Source organism: Ipomoea nil, unplaced genomic scaffold (assembly GCF_001879475.1).
Source record: "Ipomoea nil cultivar Tokyo-kokei standard unplaced genomic scaffold, Asagao_1.1 scaffold2036, whole genome shotgun sequence".
NCBI lineage: Eukaryota > Viridiplantae > Streptophyta > Magnoliopsida > Solanales > Convolvulaceae > Ipomoea > Ipomoea nil.
Window position 1 is genome coordinate 6,761,925 of NW_017618464.1, and position 12,449 is coordinate 6,774,373.

The window sequence follows — 12,449 nt, forward strand, 5'->3', positions numbered from 1 at the left end:
GTTTGTCCAAAATATTTTAATGTACAACCTTTATAGCATAATGTACAAAAAAACTTAACGGAAAAAACGGACATAAATCAGGGGTATAACTTTCATTCACACTTATTATGTTTTTAGATTATTATTATAAATCCTATATGACCAAATTCAAATTTTACTTTTAAAATTTTATGTAACATGTTGTAAATAAACTCTAGAATTGTATAATAAAAGCAATAAAATAGATAAGAGGGTTTTGAGAAAACATATTTGATTGAGGTTGGACTACTAATTAACGTTATGTGTTGACGGTTGAGAATAGAAGAAGAAGAAGAAGACATGTTATAATCGAAAGAGAGATGTCAAACATCAATTTTAAGTTTTTTTTTTTTTAAATAAAAAAATAAAAATAAAAATAATTGTGTCTCAAAGTTATAATTTTTTTTCTTCCTAAAATCAATGGAATTGAAATACCAAAAGAGACATGAGATTCTAATTCCTTGAAAATGAGGATTAAAATCCCGTCCAACCAAACGAATAAATTTGTTTATCTTTAGAATCATGTGAGAATGGAATTGTAATTTCCTGGAACGAATATGATTACAAAGGCAAAGAGTTAAATCTAGCTAGTGAATTTGTTTAGATGGCACATTTCTGTATATGTATTCCATCATCTCATTTAACTAGTGAATCCTAATTCCATGCATGCTAGATTACTTTTTGTTATTTGATTTCATATTTTTCATTTTAATCGTTATGCATTTTCAACAAATATTACGCGTTGCAAAGTATATATACAATACTTTTATAGTTGTTTATATCAATAAATTACTATGTAATTTCAAGTAAATTATATGGACCACAGGTACACAATTAATCATAAGAATTTTTAAACAAGCTAGCATTTATAGTTATTTATATCAATAAATTACTATGTAATTTCAAGTAAATTATATGGACCATAGGTACACAATTAATCATAAGAATTGTTAAACAAGCTAGCATTTATAGTTATTTATATCAATAAATTACTATGTAATTTCAAGTAAATTATATGGACCATAGGTACACAATTAATCATAAGAATTTTTAAACAAGCTAGCATTTATACCAAATTACTAAGTCAAACCAATTAATTACCAACCTAGAATTTGAGTAGGTTCTGAAAATGAAGTTTTCATTTGCTAAATAACTCCTATATTTTTTAGATGTATGTGCAGCCAGCCCAACTTGACTTTTTTTCTTTTCTTTTCTAGAATACCTAAGTTGACTAAGTTCAATGTATTTAATTTTCTATATTCATGAAATAAATTATGATCCATCAAGGGACTACAATGAAATTACTAGTATAAAATATTTGACAAATAAAAAATAAAAAATTATTATTATAGAAAATGTTATTCATATAGATCGAAATTTTGGTAGTATCAAATAGTGTGCCAATGGTCAATGTGGCCAAGTGGTATCAAGTGACTATTTTAAATTGGGTTACGTGTTAGAGTCTGGTATTGATTTTTTGTGCTTCTATAGATTGAGAAAATACATTAAACTAATAGTAAATGCGCAATTTTATTTTCTTATAGACTGTCATCACATTTTTGAGAGGTAGGGTGATGAGCTTGATATCCCATGTTACTATTAATTGATTAAAAAATTTTCTTAAATTAACTGATAATGAAACATCACATCCATGATATGTGATAAAATTCCTAATCAATCTAAACAATCCCTTTCTTAATTACTCAATGGGATAAAAGATTAGTTATACAAGAAAAGGCTATATCTAGTTGATTGTAAGTAAGGGTCACCTAATAACCAGATTAAATTGTCCATTTCCTTTAAATGATCATTGTTCCTAATTGATCCCATGAACCACACTGCTTTAAAAATGAAATTTATGAAAAAAAAATTATAATAAAAATTGTATACCAAACTGTAAACTATTTGGAGTAATTAAATCAAATATCAAAATTCTTTATTAATTATTTTCGGAGTATAAATAAATAAACATATTAATGATATAATACCACGATGGCAATTTACGACTTTAGCAATCGAGTTCGGTTCAAACTACTCATCTTGAAAAATCTAAGTTATTTAATGCTGATTTATATTAACAACATCACATGCATATAATAAAATAACATGTAATTGTGTCGCAAATCTTCTTTTCAAAAGGTTGAACTCCAACACTAAGGGCCCCCCACGCTTCAGTCCGACAGAGCATCTGAGAGGATGAAAATCATAGTAACTCAACTGAACATGAACCACAGAGGCTAGAACTTTGCTTACTGCGTACAAGGATCCCCCCTCACTTTGAAAGGTTGCTCTCACACTGCCGCGGATGAGACTCAATCCCTGATTATTCTTTCCAAACTTCACTTCTATGACCAGTTGAGTTGCCCATGCAGACATTGTGTCGTAAATCTTAACTCAATAATTCAAGTGTCAGCAACGGGGTAGGAGTTAGGATTATATTCCCACTAAAATCTTAATGAAAAAAGATTGTGATACATGTAAGTATGTAACACAAACCTAAAGGGAGGCAATGCAAATGGGAATTATATGGATGGTCGGACTTGGAAGTAAAATTAGTGGTGATGCATGCTAGCTTGCACCACCAAGCGGGGCCCAAAGTGGGACCCTTTCCCATAATCTCCCACAGACCACACACAGTGATAGTACATGATTGCTTTCCTAACAAACTTACAAAAGCTTGGAAATTGATAAGGTATTACTTCAGTTGTATACATTTTATCCGTCCCATTTTATCTATTTTACTTACTATTTATTAGTCAAAATGTCAAACTAACTCTTTATTCTTTATTTTTTTAATTTATTTTTAAATTTAACTTTTTGTGTAATTTTTAAATATATAAAATTTATTTATTAATACTAAATTTAATATTATGAAAAATTAAATTAAAAATACTTCAATCAAGCATCATTAATTGAATCAAACACATAAAAGAATCATTAATTGAATCAAACACATAAAATAAGACAGTTGGAGTATTTTTTTTTTTTTTTTATTTAGTATGGGGTGAACAAAAACAATACCCTCCCTGCCCCCTGCTGGGCCCTGACTATATGTCTACTTGATGACTTTACCAGCATGCCAATTGCCGTGCCCCTACACCCCACCCCCACCCTATCTTAAAGGTGGCAAAGTTGGTGCCTTTTTACAATGTGGAAAAATCATATTTAAGAAAAAAAAAGAAAAAAAAAAAAAAAAAAAAAAAAGAAGAAGACATTACGATGAGTAGGAGGTGAATTCTCGTATAACGTAGTAACGTATGAAACCGATTTATTGAAATTTTGACGTTGATATTTATTGGATCCGTTATATATTTGACTTTTACTATAATTAATTAATGTTTTTATTATGTATACTTGAAGTGTGAATAAAATAATTATTAGCATGTGGTCTCTAACTCAGTTCGAGAGATTATTAGTATGATTTTGAACACATAACCGTTAATTACGAGAATCAGTAGAAGATTTACCGTGGAGGCAGTTGCCCCTCGCAAACCTCATTCGGTCATTCCCATATGTAGTAGTTCTTTGTGTGTATGTGTGTATAATAATGTTTAGATATAAATAAAATAGTTAATTCCACTAAAGGTCATTTGTTTTTGGTGTCAATTTCAAATTTAGTCACAGATTATCGTTTTTACCATTTTATATTCTAGACTATCTTTTTTTCTTTTTACACTTTTAGACTTTTTCATGACTTTCTCTATGTTTAGTAAGTACATTTTTGTCTCTTTATATTTTTATTTTATTATTTTTTCAGTTTCAACCGATTTAATTGGTTTATAACTTTAGGTAACCTCTGATTTTTAGTAACCATATTTTTCAGCCGATTTTTAGTAAAGTCCTAAACCAATTAAACCGGTTGCAACTAGAAAAATAACAAAAGAAAATTATGAAAAGACAAAAATGCCCTTACTAAAAATAGAAAAAGTCATAAGAAGGACTAAAAGTGTCCAAAAAATGATAGTCTGTGATGTAAAATGACAAAAACGATAGTCTGATATTAAATTTAGAATTGCTACCAAAGACAAGGGACCTCTGGTGGAAATGTGGAATTAACCCTAAATAAAATATACAAATACAAGTAATCAAAAATGAGCTAGTTAAGATGAAAAATAATGTCCTTTAATGTATGAAAGGTTGAAGGATCAAACCGACGTTATACCCTACACCACGGCACGCGTAGCACTGTGCGCCGCGCGCCTCCCAAAACGACGTCGTTTTGGGGTCGTTTTGGGAGGCGCGGTAGGAAGTTGCTGTGATTATGTATATTTGTTCACACAATTATGTATATTTGTTCATACAATTATGTATATTTGTTTATACAGTTATGTACATTTTTTACACAATTATGTACATTCTTTTTATACAATTATGTACATCTGAATCAGAAAATTTGTGTGTATTATGTTAAAAGTTTATGTTTATTATGTATTATGTTAGATTATGTGTATTATCTTTTAAAAAGAGTATGTATATTTTGTTATATAATTATGTACATTCATGTATACAATTATGTGTATTCTAGTATAACATTATGTACATTTTTTAACAGGGTTTTTTTTTAAAAAAAAAAAAATAACAGCCATACATTGGGGCGGAAATTTTCAAAAAAATAAAATAAAATAAATAAAACGACGTCGTTTTGCATCTGGGTGCACAGTGCAATGCACGCTGTGGTGTAGGATATAAATTGCCCATGTGGTCCTGAGTCATGACCAGACCAAAAAAAAAAAAAAAAACAAAAAAGAAGAAGGAAATTGCTATATAATTGACATTTTGCAGTTTTTATTTTGGACGGACTAAAGTTCAGTTTTGTTGAATTATTAATATATATTATTTTAATCAAATATTATGAATTATGATGATGATAGTATTTGTGGGTCTTTTTGATATGGAGATAAAGAGCGTGATGAGGTTGACGTAACTGTGTGGTCTCTTCAAGTTCACAAGCCTACAAAAAGGAATTATGACGGAATATTTTTTTTAATCACATGTAGTACCTTAGTACATCATAATTAAATTCAGTTTTTTTTTTTAATTATTTTTTTGGTGTGTGTTCTAACAAATAATATTGAAGTATTTGTTTATCTTGATCAATTAGAAATTTAAATCATATGTGAGAATATATGTGTTTATGATTTTTTGTTTATGGTTCTTTGACTCTCCCCGAATGGAATCTAACACATTTTTTTTATGATGATGAAAATCCATAACCACCATCGGAAGTACACATTGAACTCCAATACCTATGCAAAAGGTAAATGACACAATCCAATGCTTGAGTAATAACCCGCAAACCACACATAAGAGGCTAGTTAAATCGTACTAAGAATATAATCTATGACACACTGCTGGAAATTATGGAATTTCCGACCACTTGAAAGTGATCTTAAATCAAGTCGAAAGTCTTGTTCCGACCACTTTTAGTATCCGGAAAAACCTTTATTGCTATTTCCGACCACTTTTTGTTTTTGAATTGATTTAAGATCACTTTCAGGTGGTCGGAAATTCCATAATCTCTAATAGTGACATTATGGTATGATCATATAATGCTTCACCAGCTCAACTATCATTTTGGGACAGAAAGTCTTACTTTTATCACATGTAAATTTGTATTTGTGTTTATTTAAAAGCAATTATAGTATAAGTAAGTTTCTAACATTTATTTTCTTAAAAGTTATTATCAAATCAAACGGAATGAACATATTTTGTTTCAAAAGGGGTGATAGAGGGGTGAAGCATAATTCTAATACAAAATAATACAAATTTGATTATTATCAACACTCTCTCGATCGAATTCATCACACAAAGTTTTCTTAATACAATTTAAATATCACACGCTCAGATTATACCTGCGTGTTTTCCTCATCATTAAAAAAAATGGAGTAAACATATTTTAAGTGATTTGTACTGTGGATGGACAGTGTTATGGAAGAACAAGGTCAAGGACTTCATGAGTTCATGGGATGGTGGCCCTATTTACTACCTGGAGTATCCATTCTTTTCCTTATAAAAGCAACACAATTTTATATATGTTTAATAATTAATCATTAGCATTATTTCACTACACTTTCTTATTCTTAGTCATTGTTCCTTTCAAACTACGAATATATCGTCTTTTTTTTTTTTTAAACCACGAGGTGGTTCGAATTTTTCTCTGTCCGTTTAACGGTTCAAATCCACTCAACTAATTTCCGTTCGCTTCGGGAGGCGACCAAAGGGAATCGTCACTTATGGGAGTCATTGTTCCTTTCAAACTACGAATATATCTGATATCCCCTAGATACTGTATTATTGTATGTTTGATGGTAACTCAGTTTAATACATGCTACACGCTTACACCTTTACTTATTGCGTACAAGGAGTCCCTCACTTTAAGAGATTGCTCTTACACTATTGTTGATAAGACTTAATTTCGGATAATTGTTTTCAGCTCGCGATGCGGGCCATACCTCAATAAGTTGAAAACATACAATGATGTTATTGCGTGGTATCCATACCCCATACGTGCGCCTCACGGGATTTAATTATATTGCCTTTGTAAGTAACAAAGCTTTTCCTGTTGACCTACGTAATATTGTACCTCCTATGGCTATGTGGAAAGAACCAAATTATGTCACCAAGCAATTTTTTATTTTTTATTTTTTGGAAAAAATTATGTCACCAAGCATTGAAACCCCATGTATCATGCCCTCCATCCTTCTTGTCGTCTGTGCTCAATATTCATTACAATTTACGGAGCAGATGGCTTTTTATTTTTTATTTTTTGGAAGTACAACAAAGAATGCATCATTCAACTAATTATAATTATTTACTATGACCTGTTTGGTAAATGATTATTAGCTGATAGTTGATTGAGTTAATTAGAAAAATTAGTCGCAAAAATAATGAAGCGTTTGGCAAGAATATATTAGCTAATAGTTGATAATTGATTGTGTTAGTTGTTTTGATCAGCTAGTAATATTAGCGATTAGTAAAAAAAAAAAGTTTGATAAATTAATTATTTACTATAGACATGTATTAAAGACATGAATCTATAGCTCAACTGGTCATAGAAGTGAAAATTGAAAAGAATGAGCAGTGATTGAGTCTCACCAACGATAGTGCGGAAGCAACCTCTCAAAGTGAAGGTGGGCTCGATCCTTGTGCGCAGTAAGTAAAAATATAACCTTTATGATTCATGTTCAGTTGAGTTTCAACCTTTTGGAAATAATGAATCTATTCTTTTATTTGTTGAATTATATGCTTGAATTATTTTTAGTTTTTTTCATCATTAAATATGTAAATTTGAACAAAAATTAAATAAATATAAACATCACAATAACCAATAATTGTTAAGAGTAAATTAGACTTTCAAAAAGAAATACAATCATTCAATACTAAAAAGCTACTCAAAGTACTTTTTTTTTTTTTTTTCATTTTTAGCTTATTGACATCAATAAATTAAGCCAATATAAAAGAATGTTTATCAAACACGTATTTAGTAGTTTGACTAAATCAAATAGTCAACGTTGGTCAAATAGACTAAAAATTGGTTAAAAAGCTACTTTTTCAAACACTCTCGAGTCTCGATAATTAAAATTTAGAAAGCAATTAAACCAATAACGAGCTATAAAATGATGTAATAAAGCAATAAAATCAATAACAAACAATAAAACTATGTAATATTATCCTAAGTGCGTCATACATTAGCTAGTGGTTCAAGTTCAAGACCATGTCCTGATAATATTATAATCATAACTAGTATTTGCACCCGTGCGATGCACGGAATGAATTTGTTGTAATATAGTAAGAATACATGAATCGATATATAATTATTTAACTTAGAACATCCAATATTATATAGTGCAATTAAAGATATGGTTTGCATCGTTTATATATTTTGATGTTATTATTGTTTGAATTTGTGTAAATAATTGCTCAAATTAATAGCTAATGTCTAGATGTACACATATGGTGCTATAACTTTGAAGATTTTATTTATCATTATTTAGTATTTTCATAAATTAGGCAAATGTGCTCGTTCTCTAACAATTCAGTTATAGAAATGAATTGGTATCCTTATTCATTTGTATGGAAGATATATTTTTTTGTCAAGATATATAGCAATTTTTTCATTTAAAAAAAAAAACTTAATATCCCCGATTATATTTACACATTATTGAAACCTCTTTGTAGACGACATTGGTAGTGACAACGCAATCTTGTTCATCTTCGTCTAGAGCTAACACCTTCAATTCATCGGGACGGGTTATTTGGGTTAAAATATATAATGGTAGAATATTACTCAATTAGTTATCCTTTTATATTTTCACAATTAGTGATATCAGATTCATTTTCATCAAATTATTATTATTTTTTATTTTCAGTCAATTAGAATATCAAATGCAGTGATATTTTTACCTAATTTTCGTTCCATTTTTAATTGATGATGTAGATATTATTATTGAAATATTTCCGTTCCATTTTTAATTTACCTTTACTATTGTAAAAAATATGCATTTACTATTGATAATGTAGAATATTATTATTGAAATATTTTTTCCTCAAATTTTTAATTTTCATTCCATTTTTAATTAAAATGCAATGATCTGACCATTTATTTGTCTTTTTTTAGTAAATTATGGATCATTTTTTATTTGCAGTCAATTATTAATATTCATTTCATTTTATATTTTCAGTCAATTAGTAATATTAGATTCATTTTCAGTTAATTATTTTTTTTTTATTTTCAGTCAATTAGAATATAGATGTAGTGATATTTTTACCTAATTTCCGTTACATTTTAATTTGATGATTTTTAATTTACATTTACTATTTTTTAAAATATGTCTTTACTACTTGATAATGTAAAATATTATTACTGAAATATTTCCTTTCCATTTTTAATTTTCCTTTACTTCTAAATTTTTTTTAAAAAAAAAAACTTTGTATATTGTTTTGTTTGGATGATGATGGTGGTGGTGGTGGTGGTGGTGGTGGTGGTGGTGGTGGTGGTGGTGGTGGTGGTGGTGGTGGTGGTGGTGGTGGTGGTGATGATGATGATGATGATGATGATTATTGATCAATTCGCCAAAATTTTAATAAATTCAGTTATTTTAACATTTTAGCTTTAATCGAAACACCAAAATATATTATATAATAACTCAGTAATTTGCTCCAAACTGCTAAAAATTAATACAACACATACATTTTGGGTTAATTTTCCACAACCCCCACTAATAATAAATAAATAAGTAAAAACTAAAATAAAAAGACAAAGTTAAAGCTTCTTAAATAAGAACCTTTTGACTTCTCAATACTTGCCTACATTGATGGGCAAGCAATTATGTTTATAAGAGGATCATTGTTCCTTTTATATAGATGAGCTCTCTCTTTAATTATTTCGTGCCATTTTCAATCAAGTATTAATTATCATTTATTTTTTCAATTAGCCTAACTTTCATTCCATTTTTATTTTCAATCAATGATACTTTTCTAATATATAATAATTAGTTAATTATTAATAAAATATTTTATATATTTCCAGTAATATATTCTGTATCATTTTTAATCGAGTATTAATTATCATTTCCCGTTTTCAATATATATATATATATATATATATATATATATATATATATATCATTTCCTTTTCCAACCATGCCATTTTTTTCTCATTCAAAGATTTTTTTTGATACATATTAATTAGTTAATTATTTATAACTGATTTTTTTTTATATATTTCTAGTAAATTATTAATAACAGATACCTTTTCCAATTTACATATACAATAGTTAATCTGTTTCCTTTCCTACATAGTTAATATGGGGATCATTTTTTTCTTAAAATATATTATACCATAATTTATGTATTCTGTGTCATTTTTAATATCAGTGAATTATTTTTCTAATTAACAAATACATTTTTCAATTGTGCTAATTTTCATGTCATTTCTATTCTTAGTCAAATATTATTTTTATACATATCAATTAGTTTATACTATAAATATTAATATAATTACCGATATATATTTATAATTTATATATTTCATGACATTTCCAATCAAATATTAATTATTATTTCCTTTTGTAATTGGACTAATTTTCATTCCATTTTTATTTTCAATCAATGATTCTTTTTTATTACATATTAAGTAGTTATTTATTAATAACACATTTCTTTATTTTCAGTAATATATTCTGATCTATTTTAATCAAGTATTAATTATCATTTTGTTTTTTAATTAGCCTAATTTTCATGTCATTTTTATTACCAACGAATAATTCTTTTTAATATATATTAATTATATTAGATAATTATTAATATAATGTTTTTTATTTCCAATAAATTATTAATAACAGATACCTTTTTCTAATTTACATATATTATTGTTAATGTGTTTCATTTTCGGCATTGTTAATTTGGATATTTTTTTAATAAATAAAATATTATACCATAATTTGTATATTTCAATTCATTTTTAATTTCAGTCAATTATTTTTATCATTAAACTTCCTGCAATATATTATATGCCATTTTTAATTAAGTATTAATTATCATTTCGTGTTTTCAAAAAAAAAAAAAAATATATATATATATATATATATATATATATATATATATATATCTCATTTCCTTTTTCAACCATGCCATTTTTTCTTATTCAATGATTCTTTTTTGATACATACTAATTAGTTAATTATTTATAACAGATTTTTTTAATATTTCTAGTAAATTATTAATAACAAATATATTTTTCAATTTACATATACAATAGTTAATCCGTTTCCTTTCCTACATAGTTAATATGGGGATCGTTTTTTTTCTTAAATATATATTATACCATAATTTATGTATTTTGTGGCATTTTTAATCACAGTCAATTATTTTTTCAATTTACCTATAGTATTGTTTGGGCTGTCTGGCCATTTTTCTTTTTCATTTGAGTTAATTTAAAATTATTTTTAATTTTTAATTAAGTATTACTAATCATTAAATTTTTCAATTGTGCTAATTTTCATGTCATTTCTATTCTTAGTCAAATATTGTTTTAATACATATCAATTAGTTTATACTATAAATATTAATATAATTGTCGATATATATTTTGAATTTATATATTTCATGTCATTTTCAATCAAATATTAATTATTATTTTCTTTTCTAATTGGAGTAATTTTCATTTCGTTTTGGGAAAATGACACTTTTTCCCCCTATGTTATATACTTATAGCACTTTTTCCCCCTCAATTATTTAAGTGGCTCTTTTTCCCCCTGAAATGTTAAATGGACATATTTACCCTTAAAATAAATATTTCATTTATTTTTATTCTCCAATAAATTATTACTATAATTTGGTTCAAACCAGATACTATGGTAACCAAACCAAAATATTTCAATTACAATTTATAATCAAAACGCGATATTTAGAGTTTATTAAAATCGCGAACTGGAATGGCCGGTTCATGTTCCAAACTGAAAAAATAAAATACATTTATAGTTGAATTTAAACTATTTTAAAATAAAAAATAAAATTTTAAAATAAAGACGGTTCAAAATCGCGAACGGGATCCGGAACTGCCGGTTCATGATCCAATTTTTTTTTTATTCTTAAATTTAATAAATTGAAATCCAAATATTGGGTTCTAAATCTGAATCACAACTGAAAACTTTTAATTCGATTGCTATAGTGTCTGGTTCAGTTCGAACCGAACCGTGGTAATCGCTACATATACGCAATAATTTGTTGGAGAAGTAAAATAAATAAAATGTTTACTTTAAGGGTAGAAATGTCAATTTAATATATTAGGGGAGAAAACCACCACTTTTAAAATAATTGAGGGGGCTAATGTGCTTACATAAATAATTGAGGGGGAAAAAGTGCTATAAGTATATAACATAGGGGGAAAAAGTGCCATTTTCCCTTTCATTTTTATTTTCAATCAATGATTCTTTTTTATTTCATATTAATTAGTTATTTATTAATAACATATTTCTTTATATCCAGTAATATATTGTAATCCATTTTAATCAAGTATTAATTATCATTTTCTTTTCCAATTGGCCTAATTTTCATGTTATTTTCATTACCAATCAATAATTATTTTTTAATACATATTAATTAGATAATTATTAATATAATTTTTTTTATTTCCAATAAATTATTAATTATTATTTCCAATTTACATATACTATTGTTAATTCGTTTCATTTTTGACATTGTTAATTTGGAGATCTTTTTTTAAAAATATATCATAATTTGTATATTTCGTGTCATTTTTAATCTCAGTCAATTATTTTATACTTTCTCAACTTACTGAAACACAAAGAACCAATAACACCTCCATTAAGGCTCAAACTTACAACCTTCCAAATGGAAGTCCAACCCAGATACCATTAGACCACATAGTCTCGATACATATCAATTAATTTATACTATAATTATTAATA